Raw genomic sequence first — 22910 nt, forward strand, 5'->3', positions numbered from 1 at the left:
TGAAAAGCGAATGACTATTTGAAAGGTAAAGAGGCTGAGACGGGTGGATCACCTGAGGTCAGGAGTTTGAGACCAGCCTGGCCAACATGGAGAAACTCGTCTCTACTAATAATACAAAAATTAGCCGGGTGTGGTGGCATACACCTGTAATCCCAGTTACTCTGGAGGCTGAGGCAGGAGAATCACTTGAACCCAGGAGGCGGAGGTTGCAGTGAGCCAAGATCATGCCGTTGCACTCACTGCAGCCTGGGCGACCAGAGCTAAACTCCATCTAAAAAAAAAAAAAAAAGAAGAAGAAGAAGAAGAAGAAGAAAGAAAGGCTAAGTTGCCCTTAGCAGAATAAATGAGACATGTAGTAGGCTTGGGACAATATCTGTGTGTGGTACCCACTATACCTGTCTGAGAAGAGAGGATTAGAGTTGTTTCCAGGGATATATAAGGTAATTGAGATTGTTTAAAACTCTTTTGGGAGGCTGTGCAAAAAGTGTTCTTAATCAGGTCACCGATGACTTCCATGTTGCAAAATTTAACAGTTATTTCTCAGTGCTTGATCTAGGCTTAGGAATTGATGTTTATTTCCCACTGGTCAGGCCTCCTCTTCACTCCTTCCCATAACCTGGCTTGCACCATAACCTGACTCATCACCATTATGCTCTGAGCCCACATTACTTTGTGACCTCAAGATGGTATCTAAACATCTGTGCCACTTTGCGGGTGGGGAGTCACTCTGTGGTTCTCCCTGTGCGTGTTAATAAGTCTGTATCCCTTTTCTTTTATTAATCCACCTGTTGCCAGTTGATTTTTCAATGAAACTTCAGAGGGCAAAGGGAAAGTTTTCTCTTGGTCCAAACAGCCCCTATAAGGGTATCTGCATGGTGTAAAAACAAAAAAAGGTGAGGAAAATAATAAATCCCAGTCCTAGAAGTAGCAAACATGGCCTTGACAATGGCAATGTGGAATGGTGCACAGCCTAAGATTGGTCTCCCCAGGACTGAGGGCCATCAGGGTCAAGTCTCTCATCTTTCCTTCCTCCCTTCCCTACACCCCCAGCTGCACACAGCTGTACACAGGCCAGGGTTTAGTAAGAGCATCTGGTTAGGGAGGGTAGGTGGGAAATAGTATGTGAGTTTGTGTGAATATGTTACGAATTGAGTTGAGAAAAACCTTTAATTGTACAAGTATATTTACTCATATGTATGTATGTACACATATACCCACACACACACACACACACACACACACATACACATTGCAATGGAGTTTCCCTCTTGTCACTCAGGTTGGAATGCAATGGCTCCATCTTGGCTCACTGCAACCTCCACCTCCCTGATTCAAGTGATTCTCCTGCCTCAGCCTCCCGAGTAGCTGGGATTACAGGCATGCACCACCATGTCCAGCTAATTTTGTATTTTTTAGTAGAGATGAGAGTTCTCCATGTTGGTCAGGCTGGTCTCGAACCCCTGACCTCAGGTGATCAACCCACCTCGGCCTCCCAAAGTGCTGGGATTACAGGCATGAGCCACTGCGCCCAGCCACTATAATTATTATCTTTAGTTTTTTAATTGTAAGACTTTTAACAGCCTGCCATTGGATGTGGTGTGATCCTCTGGAGGGATGTTGAAGAAGATGTCACCTGTGTCTCACTTTGTCCTTAGGATTAGGTGAACTTTCTCATGGACACTTGACAGGGAACACACTTGTTCTGAGGGGCAGCTGGGCTGCAGTGGCCGTTGATCGATGAGGCTACAGTGCTTGCATTGACGGAAATCTTCCCTTCATATGAATGACACCCTCCATGGTAAGCACTAGGTCATGAGGGTCTTTGGAAAACACTCAGTGTCCACAAGAAATGTGTTTTGTGGTTAAACACAAAGCTCTTTGTTTACTCAAGGGAAGGCTGTTGATCTCAGCACATCTTTCAATGCTGCCACCACCCAGCAGTTTCTCAGGACTTACAGAGAGCCATACAACTAAGCATAACTCTGAATATCACTCACTAATTCTGACTCTGCCTCCTTCCCAAGCGTGGAGTTAAAGGCAGAAATGCTCCTCCTTCTTTCCCCTTCCCCTGTGTCTCTCTCCTGAGGCTTTTCTGCACAGCATCACTGCACAGCTTAACGTCTGTCCTGGGCATTGGTAATAATGTGGTACTGTTCACTCCCTCCTAGCATTTGATTGCTCATTAGGAGCCCTCACGTCCTGGGGGAAGAACATAGAAAGTGAGCTACTGATTTCTTGCTTCTTTTTCTCTTTGTTTCTTCTCTGATATCTCCAAGTTGCAACAGAGGAATAGAAGTGGCATGGCATTCTCCCTAAATCTACTTCGCATGATGGATTTTGTTTCACTTAGAAGGAACGTTATACTTTACAGTAAGGAAAATATCCTCCATTCTATCAATTCTCCAGCTGGGTCTGCCATAGATAGAAGGAGTTTCACTGTCTAGGGTGAGTCCTCTTTTCCTTGGCCAGCACTTCACAGTCAGGAGTCATGAGAAATCTTGTTTCCACTCTTGCTATTTGATATGCTTGCTCCTCTTGTCACCTTCTACCATGAGTAAATGCTTCCTGAGGCCTCACCAGAACCAAATGCTGGTGCTATGCTTTTTGTACAGTCTGCAAAATGGTGAGCCAAATAAACCTTCTTTCTGTATATTTTATCCAGCCTCAGGTATTTCTTTTTTTCTTTTCTCATTTCTTTTTTTTTTTTTTTTTTTTGAGATGGAGTCTCGCTCTGTCACCCAGGCTGGAGTGCAGTGGGGATAAGAGAGAAAATGAAGAGAGAAATGTCAGACTCTTTTTTAAATTAGATTTCATGTGAACTAATACACTGAACACTTAGTCACGACCATGGGTAGGGTGCCCAGCCATTCATGAGGGATGCTCCTATGATACAAACACCTCCCACCAGGTCCCACTTCCATCGCTGGGGATCACATTTCAACATGAGATTAGGAGGGGACAAATATCCAAACTGTCTAAACTATAAGTTTCAAAATTTCCCTCTAGATTCTTCCGAATCTTCTAAGTACACGAACCAGTTGTGTGCACACAAGGTCAGTTTTATTCTATCTCTAGTTTCTGTTGAGATACTCTCTTTCTCTGCAGTGTTGTGCAGTTTTAATGTATAATATCTAGGAATGGATTTATGTTTCTTTTTTACCTTATGTTCTTTAATCACTTGAGAGTCTAGAAATGCCTTTCATAACTTTGGAAACTTATCAAATATTTTAAATATTGCCTCTACACCCTACTGTCTGATATACTTGGCTATTCCAAGTTGACAATTATGCAATCGAACAATAATAAAAGTTTTCTACTTCTTTGATAGATTTCTGAATTCCAGTTGACTTCAGAGGATATGAAAGTTCTAGATGACTTAAATGGAAATTTTCGATATGTTGCCCTAGATTAGTAAGTAACTTTGGTAAATGGGTTGCCTAATCTATTTTTGGAGAAGGAATATCAGATGGCTTTTAAATGTTACCTCAGTACCAGTGGGACAGAGGCCAGTGTGTGTGAGAGGTGAGACAAGAGCTTTCTGGAATCCTCCTCCTAGATTCATTCCAGAGCTGTCTTCTCTGACAGGTCTGACAGGGTGAGTGGGCACAGGGTGAGTGGGCACAGGGTCAGAATGGCTCAACCTGTGCCTCTGCTCTCGTGACTCCATGGAACTTTCCAGGCCAGCCGATATTATTGCTGAGTCTGCATCTTTCATGTAGGCCTGGCATTTCTGCTATGGCCTACTGGACGAACTGTGGATATTGCCCATGTGTTCTGATTAGACGTTCTTCCAAATCTGCTCAGTTCCTTATCAGATAAAAAACATTTCAATTAACCTTGGGACCCATGCCAGAAATTCTCATCTCCTCCATACGGCATTGTTCACAAGATCATGTCAATACAGTATTTTTAATCGTTTCAAAAATCTTTCTTCCTTCTCTTTAGACGTTTGCTCATGACCCAAACACTGCATCTTGCCTCAAGAAAGTTTGCCTTTAGTGGGCAATAGAACTCTTGGCTTCTATTTTTTGCAATATCAAAATCTCAGTGCCAGAGTATAAAGAAGTTTTAGAGAAGAGAGATTAAAAAATCAAGGGAAGAGTTGGAGACTAAAGCTCCATTTTGGAGATAATGTATAGTTGACAAAGATCTTACTCTTTCTACATGCTCCAAGGTTCTAGGATTCACAGAAAGGCACTCATGTGATGAGGGCAAAACAAGTTATGTCACTGCTTGCAGTGGAGATATTAACAGTAATAGACAGGAGATAATGTATTAAAAAGGAAAAGCACAGCAGCACATCATAAGAACTCAAACATTTTTAGATATATCATTGTTTATATCTTTTTTAGAAGAAAATAAAAAATAAAATAGGGAATCATGAAAAGGAAAGGGACAGTAGTAAACATAGGTAATTCTCACCATCAATTAATTATTTAATATTAACAATTTGTTTATTCATCACTATATTTTGTGTGGTTTCCACTTGAAGATTGCCCTTAGCATATTGTGGAGTTTAGGATATGGAATTCCATATCATATATGACATGTCTGAATCAAAATATTTTCCATATGGTAAACAGCTAGTCAGTAATGACTGCATCTTTTAAAAGGATGTGTGGTTGTTGCCAATATCATTTAACACTCAAAATTTTTGATTAGGCTGAACGTATAGCTGACTTGCTTCTATTCAAAATAATGCAGAATGAGTTCTTGTTTTCATTGAGAATTTGAAATAGAAAAGGTCTGTTGCTCTGTTGACAGATATGGAGGAATATGTTTGAATGATTGACGCTGTGTAGTTTATGTGACAAATTCCAGGCAATAGAATATAATTTGAATAATTTATTAGTTTGAAAAAAACCATATTATAAAGTTATGTTCATAAAAGTAAGAAAGACAGATTCTACAACTTTCCAGAAAATAAACTTCTTAACGTTCACACGAATGGCTATTTCATAGAAATCGCTTCACTACCACTGTAGTAGTAGGGTCATTTCATCCATATTCTGCACTATTCTTTCTCTTTTCAGTCTTTCAGGCTACCCTAATTATCCATTTTTCAGATGAGTATTGACATGGAGGGCATTGCATGATGTCTAGGAGAAGGCCCTGCCTGTGGATGGTGATGCCGAGGATGCCTCTGTGCTGGTGGCTGGGCACACCACTGATGTCCTAAATCCATCCTGCTTAGCAACTTCAATTAGCTAGATATAAATCCATAGGCCAGAAAGCAAAGACAATACATTTTTATGATCTTCAAATAATTGAATGTTTTTTCCTGAAGATTCTTTTCCTACTCCTTTTTCTGTTACTTGTGTGTTTGTTTTCCCTTTAGTTCACTAGGGCAAAAAAAAGGATTTGCATACAAGTTTAGGGTAGGGAGTGGATGATGATGACAACCATTGTATAGACATTTTTGAGGCGAGGGTGGGTGGAGTTTTTAGCCTCTAGAGGAGGAGCAAGTGACAGGTATTTGTCAGTCTGTGTTTAGCTCTTTTAGAAAGGAGAAAACACACAGCATAGAGTCTGGAAGGTGAGCCATATTAACAGTATGACCTTCCAGCATCACAAGCATAGAGTCTGGAAGGTCAGCCATATTGACAGTATAACCTTCCAGCATCACAAGAATCAGAGATCCAGGAACCTGGGGAGGAAGCATCCCTATGAAATGACATTCAGGCAGGTGGGAGGGCACCCTCCCAGGATAATTACAAGTCAGGTATGGTGGAGGTTAGGAGAAGGGAATTGAGCACATCTCTGCTTGGGAAATACAAACACACGTTCTTTTGTCAATTATGTCTTGGGCATAAAAGGAAACGTCCTACATTGTTTTAACAAACTCAGAGCTGAGAGCCAGGCTTGACCTCCTCTGTGTGCCCAGTATCAGCAGTAACCTTGTTGGGCTGTGGTGGAGCAGAACATCAAAGACGCCACTGACTGGCCACATTCTCCTGAATATCAACTCCATATAGAGCAGATATTATTAGGTTCTAAAAATATACTATTAATTTGTTATACTCAGGCTTTTGAAATATTTCATACTTTAAAAAGCACACTTAACACATATAAACTGCAAAATATTCCAAAGCCATTGCATATTTTTTATCAAATTAATTTCGAAATGGTAAATAATGGCCGGGCGCGGTGGCTCAAGCCTGTAATCCCAGCACTTTGGGAGGCCGAGACGGGCGGATCACGAGGTCAGGAGATCGAGACCATCCTGGCTAACACGGTGAAACCCCGTCTCTACTAAAAAAAAGTACAAAAAACTAGCCGGGCGAGGTGGCGGGTGCCTGTAGTCCCAGCTACTCCAGAGGCTGAGGCAGGAGAGTGGCGTGAACCCGGGAGGCGGAGCTTGCAGTGAGCTGAGATCTGGCCACTGCACCGCAGCCTGGGTGACAGAGCGAAAAAAAAAAAAAAAAAAAAAAAAAAGAAATGGTAAATAACATGTCTAATACATTCTCCAAAATTTCAAACATTTCTTGAAAACAGTATATTGTAAAACAACATGACGCTTTCAGACTTTGGTAACTTTTAGGAATACCTCTTACAAAGGTGTGTAACTATTTGTATAGTTTTTAGGGATATGAATTTAATCAGGTAGTCAAAAGGACATACATTTTCATTTAGACAACTTTTTTGAAAACCTAGGACAATGCCATGAGCCACTGTTCAAAGCAATTTGAGACTGACACGTGTTTATGACCTGGGGTTGCTTTCTAACACTTTTACCCTGCACTGTTCTTACTGTGGTGGTAACTTTAATCTCATCAAAGAGGCTTCCTTAAGCCATATCTTTTAGCTGAGACGTATCCTACCAAGTTTCATAGTCCACATCAGTTCCTGAAATTATTCATTTATTAAAATTGGAGGAGGCCATAAGCTTTGGAGGATTCTTGGGCAATCTTTGGACTGTTTCCTGTCTTCACTCATTTCCTTGAAGATGTCAACTATTATTATGGCTTTAAATACAACCTCTAGGCCAATAAACCACAAATCAATATCTGTAATTCAGCTTCTCTTCCAAAACTCCAGAATGAAACATCATATTGTTTGCATCTCCACATTAGTGTCTAATGTGCATGCACACTTAACAAGATTGAAGCAGGAAGAAATTGGAATCCTGAACAGAACAGTAACAAGTTCTGAAATTGAATCAGGAATTTTAAAAACCTACCAAACAGAAAAAGCCCTGGGCCAGATGGATTCACAGCTGAATTCTATCAGATGTGTAAAGAAAAGCTGGTACTAATCCTACAGAAATTATTCCAAAAAAATCAAGAAGGAATGACCCCTTTCTAACTGGTTCTATGAGGCCAGTAACATTCTGATTCAGAACCTGGCAGAGGAACAATGAAAAATTAAAATTTCAGTCCAATATCCCTGATGAATATAGACCAAGATATCCTCAATAAAATACTAGCAAATTGAGTCCAGCAGCATAACAAGAAGTTCATCCACCATGACAAACTAGGCTTTATTCCTGGGATACAAGTTTGGTTCAATATACACAAATCATTAAATGTGATTCATCACATAAACATAACTAAAAACAAAAACCAGATGATTATCTCAGTAGACGCAGAAAAGGCTTACAATAAAATTCAACATCTCTTTATATTAAACACCCTCAACAAACAAATATTCACAGGAACATGGCTCAACATAGTAAGAGCCATCTGTGACAAACCTACAGCCAACATCACATTGAATTGGTAAAAACTAGAAGCATTCCCCATGAGAATCAGAACAAGACAAAGAAGTACACTCTCACCACGCGTATTCAACATAACACTGGCAGTCTTAGCCAGAGCAAGCCTGCGAGAGAAAAAAACAAAAGGCATCTAAACGGGAAGAGAGGAAGGCAAGCCATCTGTATTAACACATGATAGATATGATTCTATGCCAAGAAAATCCATCTCTGCCCAAAGGTTCTGGAAACTTATACACAACTTTAGTAAAGTTTCAATATACAAAATCAATGTACAAAATATCAGTAGCAGTTCTATACACAAGGTCCAAGCTGAGAGCTAAATCAAGAATACAATCTGGCCAGCGGCAGTGACTCAAACTTCTAATCCCAGCACTTTGGGAGGCCAATGCAGGTGGATCACTTGAGTTGTGTAGTTCAAGACTGGCCTGGCTGACATGGCAAAACCCTGGCTATACAAAAATATTTAAAAAATAGCCAAGCATGGTGGTGCAGGCCTATAGTCCCAGCTTCTTGGGAGGCTGAGGTGGGAGAATCACTGGAGCCTGGGTGGTTGCAGTGAGCCGAGATCGCACCACTGCTGCACTCCAGCCTAGGTCACAGAGACACCATCTTAGGAAAAAAAGAATAAAATTTCATTCACAATAGCCGAAAAATGAACAAAATACCCAGGGATACAGCTAATGAGGTACGTGAAAGATCTCTGATGAGCATTACCAAACACAGCTGAAAGAAATCAGAGATGACACAAACAAACAGAAAAAATTCCTAGCTCATGGATAGGAAGATTCAACATTGTTAAAATGGCAATACTGCCCAAATAAGTTTACAGATTTAATGCTATTCCTGTCAAACTATCAACACCATTTTAAAAGAATTAGAAAAAAAAAAACTATTCCAAAATGTATATGGAACAAAAAAATGAGCCCGAATAGCCAAAGAACCCCTAAGGGGGAAAAAATGAACAAAGTCCGAGATATCACACTACCTGACTTCAGTCTATAATACAAGGCTACTACAACCAACACAGCCTGGTATTGGAACAAAAACAGACATATAGGCCAATGGAATAGGTTACAGAACCCAGAAATAAAGCTGCACAACTGTAACCATCTGATCTTCAACAAAGTTGAGAATATCAAATAGTGGGGAAAGGACTCCGTATTCACAAATGCTGCTGGGATAACTGCCTAGCCATATACGGAAGAGTGAAACTCAACTTCTTCCTTTCACCATATATAAAAATCAACTCAAGATGGATTAAAGACTTAAATATAAGACCCAAAACTACACAAAGCCCAGAAGAAATCCTAATACCTATCATGCTGGACATAGGCCTTGGCAAAGATTTAATGATGCACTCTCCAAAAGTAACTGCAAAAAAAAAAAAAAAAAAAAAAAAAAAAATAGACAAGTGGGACCTAATTAAATTAAAGGGCTTATGCACAGCAAAAGAAGCTTGCAACAGAGTAAACAGACAACCTACAGGAAGTGAAAAAATATTTGCAAACTATGCATCTGACAAAGGTCTAATATCCAGAATCTATAAGGAACTTAAAAGTCAGAAAATAACAGATGTTGGCAAAGTTATGGAGAAAAGGGAACACTTCTACGATGCTGGTGGGAATGTAAATTTGTTTAGCCACAGTGGAAAGCAGCCTGGGGATTTCTCAAATAACTTAGAACTACCACTCAACTCAGGAATCCCATTACTTGATATGTACCCAAAGGAATATAAATTGTTCTACCAAAAAGACACATGCACCTATGTGTTCACTGCAGCCCTATTTGTAATCACAGAGACATGGAATCAACCAAAATTCCCATTTACAGTGGACCAAACAAATAAAATGTGGTACATACACATGAAGAAATACTATACATTCATACAAAAATGAAATAATGCCCTTTGCAGCATCATGATTGCGGCTGGAAGCCATTATCTTAAGCAAATTAACATAGGGACAGAAAACCAAATATTACATGTTCTCACTTATAAGTGGGAGCTAAACATTGAGTACATATAGACATAAGGAGAGGAACAATACTCAATGGGGCCTATTTAGGGTGGATGGTGGAAGGAGGGTAAGGGTAAAAAAATCATCGAATACTTGAGCTCCATATCTGGGTGACAAAATCATTTGTTCACCAAACCCCAGTGACACACAATTTACCCAGGTAAAAAACCTGCACATGTATACTTTGAACCTAAAATAAAAGTTGAAATATTAACTTGTTGTATCAATATGCCAAGCGATGGGATTCAAAGGTATTTCAGAAGGTGCATAGAAAACTGATCAATCAGAAATATTTAGTACATATGTCAATGTAGTATTACATATTCATTTAAAGCACTGTTTAAATTTGCATGTGGTTATTGGCTCATTCTCATACATTTGGCCTTGGAATGTCAAATGTCATACAGGTGGAATGTCACCCTTACCTCACCAGAGTAAACACCTGAAGTGCTGCAAGTCCAAGGACATTGTTCCAGTTGCCTCCAGTGCTCTGGCTTCCCACAGAGACCCAAAGTGGTGGTAAGAGCATCAGAGTTAGCCTACGGCAGGAATTCTACTGATTATGAAGAATTCATATTAAACCTTGTGGGAAAGAGAGTTTCTGGGGTGACAGATGAGTTGGTGATGACAGGTGAGACGTCCATGGGGAGCCATAGGTGTCCTCTGAGGAGAAAAGTCTTCTTATTGCCTTCATGTCTTTATATCATGAGAGCATAACCACTCAGTGGCATTCCACAGGTTTCTCAGGGAGATAACACTTCCTTGAAGCAGTGGAGTATAATCAAACATCTTGGCTCCTGAAACCCTCTCCCACCCATTTCAGTCCCGATAAGTTAAAGATCTTAAGTAGTTTAGACACACGCCTTCGCTCAAGGAAATTCACAGAAACCGCCACTGCCATACATCTTACTGAATGACTCACGAGTTCTCCTTCACTGATTAATCCTTTCCCTCATCCCTTCCTACTCCTCCCATCTGAAACTCTCTTTCCCACAAAACTAAGTAGTTAAATTCTATTCTGGACAAAACGACAAAAAAGTAAAAACAACAGTGTAGTTGGTTTTCATGAAACACCTCTGAGCTTCAATGTCACCAACAGTCTTCCTTTCCTGTATCATCTAAATGTCTACTTACTCCCAACTCCACTCCAACTATGATTTTTAAAGTGATTTTAATGTAAAATTTGCATAAACTGTAATGCTGTACAATTTTGATAAATGGATGTACTCTATAACCCACACCCCTAACATGCTAAAGAAACTTTCTTTTTATTTCTTCTTCTTCTTCTTCTTCTTCTTTTTTTTTTTTTTGAGAAGATATCTCACTCTCTGGTTCAGACTAGAGTGCAGTGGCACAATTACAGCTCACTGCAGCCTCAACCTTTCAGGCTCAAATGATCCTCCTGCCTCAGCCTCCCAAGTAGCTGGGGCCACAGGTGCAGCATGCCACCACACCTCACTCATTTTTAAATTTTATTTTATTTGCTGTAGAGACAGATCTTACTATGTCAGAAACCTTCTGTCACTCAAAAAAGTTATTTTTTCGTTTCTTCTGAGACAATAATTCACCTCTAGGTGGCTTTTTTTTTTTTTTTCATCTTAGATTAGTTTTGTCTGCTCTGAAATTTCATGTGAAAGATAATGTATATTATATTTCATTGGGCTTCTTTTGCTCACCATGTCTGTGAGATACATTATGTAGTTGCAATATCTGTAGTTCTTTTATTGCTGGGTAGTATTTCATTATATGGACAACTATACTACAAATTATCCATTCACCTGTTGATGGACAATTGTTTCCAGTTTGCTGTAATTATGAATGACTTTCTATGAAGATTTATGAAACTGTTTATAACCATACTACATTGTACCAGTTTCTCTCAATTCTCTGGAGGATTTCAGGAAAAGGGATAGCACACACTATATTTTCCATCCCCCATCCTTAACATCTGTGTGTATGTGTGTGTATGGATGTATTTTTTGGGCTGCATTGTGACAGTTCACATCTCTTGGAGGAGCCAATCTTGAAAGCCATTGCCAAGAAATGCAGTTGAAGCCCAGGTCAGGTCACCCAGCTTAGCAGGGTTGTTGGTTCTGGCCAAGAGCTGCTCTGAGAAGAGAATGCAAGGTGACCTTCAGGTATGGGTCCAGTGGTGTTGCTCCACATTGAGCCATGGGTGCTGTCCTGGTGACCTCTCTTGCATGGGAGTCTACACTGTGTCCCATTCATTCTCATGCTTCTCTCTGCTGTGTGCTAGGGATGGGGGCAGCTTGCAAAGGTGAGAAGAGACAGCACTTGACTCAGAGTCCCAACGTTTGTCACCTCTGTGCCTGGCTTTGCCACTTACTAAGTATGTGACACTAAGCAAATTTCAACTCTGTCATTTTAATCCATTTTAGGAGTTCTTCTACGTGGTAATGAATTTAAGGGCCCTGGTTTCTCCCATTCACCTTCTCTGCCCAACAAACTCCTATTTGTATTTTAAGATCAAACCCAAATAGGATAAGCTGCTTTGTTAAACCACTCAAACCACCTATCACATTTTTTTTCACCACAGTAATACATGAAATGACTCTGCTTAGTGAGATTTTTTTTCTTATTGTACATTGTTTGCTAATATGTCAGTGTGCTCTCTGGATGGTGAGACTCCAAATGCAATGACTCTTTCTGGCTCATCCTGGCTCATCTTTTGTCACCTTTCTCCTGGTAGCGAGGAAACTAGGTATAAGTTCATAGCCTTACCAAATTAACATATACAATAAGTAAAGTTATTTCCTAAGCCTCTCCCCATATACACTCTGGGCCTTATATCAATCACAGGTCTTCAACTTATGTTGTTTAGAATCCCATAGGAATTTTGAAAAACTATGTAAGCTATTTTTCATTTTGAGATGACAGTTATAAATTTTATCACGAGTTTCATATTTACAAAATATGACATTTTAGACATATTCTTTATAATGTATTTACTTCAAAACGTTATAGATCAAGTATATTAAATTGTGGAAAAATACAATAGGTAAATCTAAATCTCATTGTTAAACCACACAGATTACATTTTAGTTTTCAATTAAACACATGTTAATAATCCCTGCTCCCATGACAACCATATCACTTCTGAAGCACTTTTTTTTTTTTTAGATGGAGTCTTGCTCTGTCGCCCAGGCTGGAGTGCTAAAGTACATTTTTTAAAAGAATAGTGGATAAACTGGTGGGTGGATATATATAAAATGAATGGACAGATATATATACACACACACACACACACACGTACACACACATATATACACAAACACACACACACACACATATATATATAGAGAGAGATGATCATGATAATGGATGTATGGATAGATAGATTATAGATAGATAGATAATAGATAGGCAGATGATCTGAGTCTTTCAAGAAATTGTCTCCTGATCACATAATTAACTTAATATTTTTTACCAAATATCTCTCTGTTTTGCTATTAAAGGACTTCCCAACAGGGGCTATGTGTTGACAAATGAAAACCAACCTAGACTTAAGTGAGAGAAATTTATTCAAAGGGCAGAACTCTGAGCATAACATCTATGTGTCTCAAAGATCAATCAGAAAACATTTTTATGAGGACAAGCAAACACAGCTGCAAATAGACAGTATTCAGGGATCCTGAGGTGAGCAAGTAGAACAGTTGATCAGGAAATGCTTTTTCTGGGGCAAACAGATTCTTCAGTGGGATTGTTCCGTGTTTCAAGGCTTGCTCAGTCTAAGGCTGGATCAAGTTCCCAGGGAAGTGGGGAAACAAGAGCCTGACCAAGTGTGGTCAAGTCCAGGTGGCAGGTATTGTGTCCACACTTTCTTTTCCATTTTAAAACAAGTGATTTCCTTTTTCTGTCTCAAGCAATTCTCTAGAAATATTTTAGATTGATGAGCGCACATCTTTCTTTTGAGAAGTGGTGCAGAGTAGAAGAGGGGTGGGATGGAGAAGAGGCATAGCTCAGGTGGAAGAGGTCCCAGGCCAGGTGCACCCGGAAGCTGATGAGGATGGAAATGCCTTCCCTAATGCCATCCTTGCCTTTGCCCCTTGCAAAGTCCTTGGATTTCTAGGTAGAAGCTGCTGTCCTGGGGAAAGGTTAATGTGAGTATTGCCTGCCTTTCAGGTTTTTGTCTTTGAGTTGACTCCAGAAGACATGAAAGCCATTGATGGCCTCAACAGAAATCTCTGACATGCTAAGTTACAATTGTAAGTGATGCTTGCAGATTCTTTCACAGACTGTTTTCTGCAGGACACACAGAAACAGAGGAACACATCTTTTCTACATCAGCAAGACAGGCCTGAATTCAGGCATGGGGTGAAACAGGAGCTTCACTGTAGCCCTCAGACCATAGGTTTCCTGCAGGGCTCAATTTCTGTCCCAACAGGAATGTCGGTCTGTGAGTAACACTGCCTATGTCTGCACCATTGTGAATCCACTTTTTTTAATGCCCTCACTGCCTGTGCCTGGGTCTTACATTTTGGATCCTCTTACCCATTAGACTAGAAGGCACAGGGCTATCTTAATTTATGTTAAAAAAGAAAAATTAATACAATATTAACAAATATGTAATAGTGACTAAAACCTGGTCCACCTTCGTGTCTCCATCGAGGCAACATAAGACATAATTTTAATATTTTTATGGAGACGGGCCCAGGTAGGTAAATGTGCATAGGTCCTAGGGAAGTCACAGTGGGCCCTGCTTCCACGTCCTCCCCTGAGAGTCCAGTGGCATTTCTCCTTAATGCGGCATTACCTTTTCAGGACACCCTTTATATCTCCCAAATTTATGTCTTCATTGGCTTTCTTTGCCTGTCATAACTCTCACTTCCTCAGATATATAAATCTCAGCAATCTGAATGATAAATGAATTATGAAACTAATAGACCCTCAGTGCTAGCGACTGAGGTGTCTCCTGTGGCCTCTACCAAGATAAGATCCTCTGGTGTTTCTCTGGATCCTCAAGGCAAGACTCTTACTCCAGTGTCATCTTTGTCCACCTGAAGCCCATCTCTGGGGAACCTAATATCCTTTGACTTTGGTTTGTTCACAAACATGACGTTCCATTGGATAAACTGTGGCAGGATCTCAGGATTGAGGAAAAAGAAGAAGAATCAAACACAAAGAAGTTTGGAGGGGAGTGTAGAAATAGGGGAAAAATGAAATTATTTTATGTGTGTTTGCACCCGACAGAGATTTTATATGCAAAAATCAAAGCCTCTATGTCTTTTCATGCTTTGCTTTAAAAAAAGAAAAAACAACACTTGGATTATTGTAGAGCATATTAACTTAAAATTCTATTTATAATCCCTCGATTCATTATATTACTTATACATTACATATATAATATAGAATATCTTAATTAGCATGACTTGGAAATATATGCTCATTTTGCTGCTTACCAATGTACTAGCATCATATTTTCCACTTTTACACTCCAAACTGGTAGAATAATTACCAACAAATAAAATACAAATATGACTATTTCAGAAATAGGGGAAAAATTTTAGTTATGAGAATATAAATTCAGTCCCCCTGAAAAATATGTGAATAGTCTCTTTTCTTTTGGTGAAACCATACCAGGATTCTGAAAGAAGACACTTTCGAATGAACAAAAATGTGGGAAGTGACTTTTATATACTGAAAAGCTTTAAGTAGAAATCTGTGGTTTCCCTCATGAGAGTGTTTAGCCTTGTCTTACTCATCCCTGTGACCCTATTCAATATCACAGCTCCTGGCACACTCACTGCTGAGAAGGTACTCATTATTGACATACAATTGGAAAGGACAAATTATAAAAATGAAAAAAAAAAAAAACCCACAAGTAAAGGAAAACAAATACTACTACTACTTACTGAATAACAAGAATTCTTTTTTTGTTTTTGTTTTTTTTTTTTGAGAAGGAGTCTCGTTCTGTCCCCCAGGCTGGAGCTCAGTGGCCCGATCTCGGCTCACTGCAAGCTCCGCCTTCTGGGTTCACGCCATTCTCCTGCCTCAGCCTCCCGAGTAGCTGGGACCACAGGCGCCGCCACCTTGCCCAGCTAGTTTTTTGTATTTTTAGTAGAGACGGGGTTTCACCATGTTAGCCGGGATGGTCTCGATCTCCTGACCTCGTGATCCACCTGTCTTGGCCTCCCAAAGTGCTGGGATTACAGGCTTGAGCCACTGTGCCCGGCCAAGAATTCTTATAATTAACCAAACGGTAATCGCTTTTTGCCCAGACCAGCTTGGTCGTGGAGACTCTAACCCAGCAGCACTAGAGGAATTAAAGACACACAAACAGCAATATAGAGTGCAGAGTGGGAATCAGGGGGCTGACAGCCTTCAGCGCTGAGAGCCACAGACAGAGTTTTACCCACGTATTTATTGACAACAAGCCAGTGATAAGCATTGTTTCTATAGATTATAGATTAACTAAAATGGGAAACAAAGGGATGGGCTCTGGCTAGTTATCTGCAGCAGGAACATGTCCTTAAGGCACAGATTGCTCATGCTATTGTTTGTTGTTTAAGAAGGCCTTAAGTGGTTTTCTGCCCAGGGTGGGCCAGCTGTTCCTTGCCCTCATTCCGGTAAACCAGCAACCTTCAGTGTGGGCGTCGTCGCCATCACGAGCCTGTCACAGTGCTGCAGAGATTTTGTTTATGGCCAGTTTTGGGGCCTGTCTATGGTCAGATTTGGAGGCGTGTTCCCAACAACTTTTTGCATGTCTGGATATTAGAGATACGTGTTATCCCCTCCTTAGATTAGACTATGTGTGCTGGGGTACAAGTAGGAACATAATTATAAATTATGGGATGGTAGCAAATCCTCACTGCACCTTCAGAAAAGCACTTGCATTCACAGAGTGGGAAAAGAATTATAAATTAATATTATTTTTTCTATTTCAATGCTGCTAATCACCTTTGTTATCTGTTTTCTGAAGAATATTGACCATGATCTATTTAGTGATACTAGCAGAATTTCTTCCTTTTAGGCATCTTGGAGAGGATGTCTGTATTTGGTGAGGGGATTAGAAAGTAGAATCTATAGTTTCTGTTTGCCTGCCTTTCACTTCTTCACTTTATGAAGTAAAGATTTGAATATGAGGATGTTTGTTTTTCTAATTATTAAAAAGTGTGCACAAATAACATAAATATTTAGAAAATAGAAGAGAAAGGATAGAGAACAAAAATAATGTCTAATTCTTCCATTCCAGAATACTTTACATTTGGTGTATTTTTCTTCATAATTTTCCTATGCAAATATTCTTGTTTTGTGTGTTTTTACAATCGTGAAATCTTCAACACGCAGATTATGTACTTTTATATGTAACAGAAGTAACAACTATTTTTCCAAGCTATCAAATATTCAAAAATTTCAAAATTATATTTTACTGATTTTAAAGCAGTGCATCTCATTAATTTATTAAGGTTCTTAATCATCTACCCATGTTCTGGCATTTTGTTAGTTCTTGCATATTGTGCCATTCATTTATTCATCTAGCACAACTTTATTGAATATTCATTGTGTGCCAAACATTGTTTTATCAATAAATAAAGTAGGCAAAAATGAAATAAAAATTTAAATGCCTTGAGTTTATAGTCTGGTAGAGGATGTAGATTATGAATGAAACAAACCCTGTAAGGAGTGTGTAATTGGTCAAAATTGGTAAATGCCTATTGAGAGACCATTCTGAAAGGTCTCTCACATTTCTGCACATTTGATAAGTAGGGAACATTGTCTTCCCTGCATTCCACACTTTTTTTTTTTTAAAGAAATTCATAGAGTGAACAGTGTTGGCATATAGAGATAGTACTTCTTTCCAAGGAAATGGAAGGCATGTTTACTGTCCAGTAATAGAAAGAAAAGAAAATATCTCCCTCCAGTCAAATGGCAGTTATAGGGGCCAAGGGAAGACTTCCCCTTTGCTCTCTGATGTTTCACTAAAAAATCAATTGATGAAAGGCAGATTAATAAGAGAACCAACATACACTTCTATTAATGCCAGGACTCAGCAAACAATGCCCCAAATAAAGGCTTCAGAAGCAAAAGTTTTTCTCTGAACTTCTCTCGCCCTCTTATATCTCAATCCTCTTTCTCCCTAAACTAGCTACAGAAACTAAAATCTTTCTTCCCCAAAGTAGGTCGTAGGAATCAGAATCCATTTTTCCCAAAGCCAGCCATAAAAACGAAACATACTACTCTCTAACTTTCCCTCCATCTTTCTGTGTGAATTATGGCCATAAACATAATTATCTGACCTATCTTGTTTGACTGTAGATCATAAGACTCCCATTTCACAGAAGGCCCTGCCCCACGGCCAGAAGGAAGGAATGCTACTTAGGTCAAGAAGAATCTAGACACATAGGCTGTACAAGACATAAAGTCAACAGAAATTGCCTTGAAGCTTTAAATTTAATGTCTGCTTTGCTGGAATTCTGATTTCCATGAGTCCTATTTCCCCTGTCCCTACCCCTGCCTTTTTTTGGTTAACTTCCCTTTCGAAAAAGGAATGTTTACTCACAACAGATAACATGGTTGTACTTTGAAAGTAAATAACTTTTTTTGACTTCATAGGCTCATAACTGGCAGGAAGTTGCATTGAGTCTGATATGAATTTTTGTACTTTGGAATTTTAAGTTGCTGCTAGACCAAGTCACAACCTTTGGGAACTATTGGGATGAAATGGCTACATTTTGCATGTAAGAAGAACATGAGGTTATGGATTGGGGGCAGAATGCTATGGTTGGCATATTTGACCCTCCTAACCATATGCTGAATTTTCAATGTAGGAGGTGGGGCCTAGTGAAGTCATTATGGTCATGGGGGTAGATCTTTCATGAATGGCTTGGTGCTCTCCCTGCAGTGGCAAGTGAATTCTAGCTTTATTACTTTTTTCAAAGCTGCTTGTTAAAAAGAGCCTGGCACCTTACTTTCCTCTCTTGCTTTCCTCTCTCACTCGTGAACTCAGCACATGTTGGCTCTCCTTTCCTTTCTGCCATGAGGAGAAGCAGCCTGAAGCCCTCACCAAAGGCCTAAGAGATGCCAATGCTATGCTTCTTGTACAGCCACCAGACTGTGAGCCAGTAAACCTCTTCTTTATAAATACTCAGCTTCAGGTATTCCTTTATAGCAACACAATGGACTAAGACAGTTTCCAATTTCTCTACACACCTAGAACTAGCATGACCTGAGTGGGTGATCTTAATACCTGACCATCACAGACATACCATTTGTGACAAAGCTTTCCCAACTGGAGACAATCTGGAGGGTATCAATCCTACCCAAGGTCCTGGCTTGCTTCAGGAATCCTCAACTGGGGGTGGCTATGTTTCTTCCCATATCTCCATGAACCAGTATCTTCTATAGTTGAAGACCGCCCTGGAGCCAAATGTACAAATAGGTTTTGTTATCTGAGGGCAGCTCATCTGCTCCCTCATTGTTTGCTCCTGAACCCTCATTTTGGCTCAGGAAGCTAACATTTAAAAGTGGTTAAGCAGTGAATTAAATGTGGCTATTTTGTAGACTGGTATTTAGGAAGCATCTTTTAACCCTTTTCCTGTTTAAAAGAAAAAAAAAAGCTCACTGCCAGTGCTCATTTAATTTTACATAAACACACTTTTTGAGGCTGAAGCAAATCTGACTTATTTTCAAAGTAAAAATAAAATATAAAAACTATTCTTGGAGTTATTTCTAAAGAGAACTAACATCAGAATTGTCGGAATCATCAGAATCATCTATTTTGGAAAGATTGGATTCATCTAATGAATCTTTGGCCAACAACTGCAGGAGAATGATGTTATCATGCATAGGAATGCTACGTTTTCTAGAATTTAACATTTCCAGCGATCAAGAATGACTATATTTTGTAAGTCATTCACAGATAGTTCTGCACGATATGCAGACGCCACCCAAAAGTGGACAGCTGCAGCACTACAGCCTCTTTGTAGGACATCCCTGAAGGACAGCAGTGAAGGGAAATTTTCCCAGTGGGCAGAACTTCAAGCAGTGCACCTGATTGTGCTGCATGGAAGGAGAAATGACCAGATGTGTGATTATATAGTGATTCATGGCCTGTATCCAATGTTTTAGCTGGACGGTTAGGGACTTGGAAGAAACATGATTAGAAAGTTGGTGACAGTCCTGTGCAGGGATGGGGCAAAGTTCTCCATAAGGCTGTGTATGCCCTGAATCAGCGTCCAATGTATTGGTACTGTTTCTCTCATAGCCAGGATTCATGGTCCAGATATCAAGGAAGTGGAAGTGGCACCATTCAACATTACCCCTAGTGATCCACTAGCAAATTTTTTGTTTCCTGTTCTCGTGACATCACTTTCTGCTGGTCTAGAGATCTTAGTTCTAGAGGGAAGAACGCTGCCACCAGGAGACACAACGACGATTCCATTAAACTGGAAATGAAGATAGTCATCTGGACACTTTGGGCTCCTCCTACCTTTAAGTCAAGGGGTAAGAAGGGAGTTACAGTGTTGGCTGGGGTGATTGACCCAGGCTATCAAGATGAAATCAGTCTACTATTTCACAACAGAGGTAAGGAAGAGTATGCATGGAATATGGGAGTTCCATTAGGGCGTCGCTTAGTATTACCATGCCATGTGATTAAGGTCAATGGGAAATTACAATAGCCCAGTCCAGCAGGACTACAAGTGACCCAGACCCTTCAAAAATGAAGGTTTGATTCATTCCATCAGGAAAAAAACATGACCCGTTGAGGTGCTTGCATATCAGGTATACAAAGATATACATAATGGGTAGTAGAAGAAGGTAGTCATCAATACCAGCTACGACCATGTGACCAGCTGCAGAAACGAGGACTGTAATTGTCATGAGTATTTCCTCCTCCTTTTGTTAAAAACATATTTGTGTATGTATATGTCTGTACTAAAACAAATCTTCATTTTATTTACTTTCTCCTTCATCATGTGACATAAGATTTATTGACTTCACATCAGCATTTAAGTATTGTTAACTTTATGTAACAGGATTTGGGGTGGGGAATGGTGCATTTCCGGTTGTAGGAAGGATACTTGCATTATGTTAGGTGTAATTATGATCTCATTATTGTATTTATTTGAATATTATGTATGATTTCAGGAGATGGGTTCAAGTTAACGAAAGGTGGATTTGGGATGGTTAATTCTGAGTGTCAACTTCATTGGACTGAAGAATACAAAGTATTGATCCTGGGTGTGTTTCTGAGGGTGTGGCCAAAAGAGATGAACATTTGAGTCAGTGGGCTGGGAAAGGCAGACCCACCCTTAATCTGGGTGGGCACAATCTGATCAGCTGCCAGCATGGCTAGAATATAAGAAGGCAGAAAAACATGAAAGGAGAGACTGGCCTAGCCTCACAGTCTACATCTTTCTCCTGTGCTGGATGCTTCCTTCCCTTGAACATCATACTCCAAGTTCTTCAGTTTTGGAACTCAGACTGGTTCTCTTGCTCCTCAGCCTGCAGATGGCCTATTGTGGGACCTTGTGATCATGTGAGTTCATACTTAGTAAACTCCCATATATATATATATATTCCACTAGTTCTGATCCCCTGGAGAATCCTAATACACTATTCTAGATGCCATTAAGAACATTCATGATTCATGAAAAGAGGGCAAAATATACAATAGAACAGGAGTTTGGAAGATGTTGATTCCAGCCCTCATAGATGGATGACTTTGAGGAATTCAAGACCAGTGGGGAAAGTAATTGCAGATGTGGTGAAAATAGCAAGAGGACTAGAATTAGAATTGAAGACTGAATATTACTGAATGGTTGCAATCTCATATAATTTTCACAAATGAGAAGTGACTTTTTATGGATGAACAAAGAAAGTGGTTTGGCGAAATGGATTTCACTTCTGATGAAGATGCTATGAAGAATGTTGAAATGAAAACAAAGGATTTAGAATATGACATAAAGATCGCTGATAAGATCATGACAAAGTTTGAGAGAATTATCTATACACTACGATGTCCGCCCAAGGACAAAATTACCTAACAAAGCCTTTCTCAAGAAGATAGCCCAGGCATTACATGACACATGACTGTCGTTAGTGACAGGAAAAGAGTTACTTTTGCCATTTTTAATTTTTTTCTCCATGTCTATAGCTTTTGTCCTTCATATCCATCATTGCTACCATTTTGTGAGATTGTGTAATTTTTAAATGACATTAGGATTCCCTTCTCACTTCCTCTTGAGTATATTCTACAGTCATTCCCTTTGTAGTTGCTGTGGGGATGACATACAACTTCACAGAGTTATAACAATTTACATTGAATCAACATCAACTTCCATTTTATATAAAAACTCTCCTTTTCCCAGGTTTTTTCCCCACTTCACATTATTTTTGTCACTCATTAGAACATTATATATTGTGTCCATATTAACACAGAATTATACTCATTTCTATGTTTTATTTTAAATTCTGAAGAAAAATAGAATACAAACCAAAATTTCAAAAATACATATTTTCGCATTTTGCCATATATTTATTTATCACTCTATATGGCTTTAAGTTACTGTCTACTTCCTTTTATTCAGCCTGAAGTATACCCTCCAGCATTTCTTGTAGAGAAAACAGGACTGGTAGTTTCTGTAGAATTTTGTCACATTCCAAGGGTTCCTGAAGCCAGGCATTGAATTTTATGAAATTTTGAGTAACTGTCTTTTTTATTTTTTATACTTTAAGTTCTAGGGTACATGTGCATAACGTGCAGGTTTGTTACATATGTATACTTGTGCCATGTTGGTGTGCTGCACCCATCAACTCGTCATTTACATCAGGTATAATTCCCAATGCAATCCCTCCCCCCTCCCCCCTCCCCATGATAGGCCCCGGTGTGTGATGTTCCCCTTCCTGAGTCCAAGTGATTTCATTGTTCAGTTCCCACCTATGAGTGAGAACATGCGGTGTTTGGTTTTCTGTTCTTGTGATAGCTTGCTAAGAATGATGGTTTCCAGCTGCATCCATGTCCCTACAAAGGACACAAACTCATCCTTTTTGATGGCTGCATAGTATTCCATGGTGTATATGTGCCACATTTTCTTAATCCAATCTGTCACTGATAGACATTTGGGTTGATTCCAAGTCTTTGCTATTGTGAATAGTGCTGCAATAAACATACGTGTGCATGTGTCTTTATAGCAGCATAATTTATAATCCTTTGG

The sequence above is a fragment of the Macaca nemestrina genome, chromosome 9 (genome assembly GCF_043159975.1).
Source record: "Macaca nemestrina isolate mMacNem1 chromosome 9, mMacNem.hap1, whole genome shotgun sequence".
Lineage (NCBI taxonomy): Eukaryota > Metazoa > Chordata > Mammalia > Primates > Cercopithecidae > Macaca > Macaca nemestrina.